Source organism: Musa acuminata, unplaced genomic scaffold (assembly GCF_036884655.1).
Source record: "Musa acuminata AAA Group cultivar baxijiao unplaced genomic scaffold, Cavendish_Baxijiao_AAA HiC_scaffold_551, whole genome shotgun sequence".
Classification (NCBI taxonomy): domain Eukaryota; kingdom Viridiplantae; phylum Streptophyta; class Magnoliopsida; order Zingiberales; family Musaceae; genus Musa; species Musa acuminata.
In genome coordinates this window covers 89,447-90,000 of record NW_027020792.1, presented here as the reverse complement: position 1 = coordinate 90,000, position 554 = coordinate 89,447, and positions in this window count along the sequence as shown.

Sequence of the window (554 nt, the reverse complement as noted above, 5' to 3'; positions counted from 1 at the left end):
CGCGAGCGAGCAGCGAGCGGCGGACAGCGAGCGAAGCGAGAGGCAGCACCGTCCCTGCTATACGAAAGCCCCATCCAGCCCTGTGCCACCCGGGGGGTTCCAGGGTGCTGAGATGGCTGACGTTTTGCTCCGCTCACGACGGTCGCCGCGGCACGCAAGAACAGGCCAAAAACTGGCCAAAACAGCCCAAAAACGGGCCAAAACTGGCCATTTTTTGCTGCGCGAGCGAGCGGAGAGCGGCGAACAGCGAGCGAAGCGCGAGGCAGCACCGTCCCTGCTATACGAAAGCCCCATCCAGCCCTGTGCCACCCGGGGGGTTCCAGGGTGCTGAGATGGCTGACATTTTGCTCCGCTCACGACGGTCACCGCGCCACACAAGAACAGCCCAAAAACAGGCCAAAACAGCCCAAAAACGGGCCAAAACTGGCCATTTTTGGCTGCGCGAGCGAGCGGCGAGCGGCGAACAGCGAGCGAAGCGAGAGGCAGCACCGTCCCTGCTATACGAAAGCCCCATCCAGCCCTGTGCCACCCGGGGGGTTCCAGGGTGCTGAGAT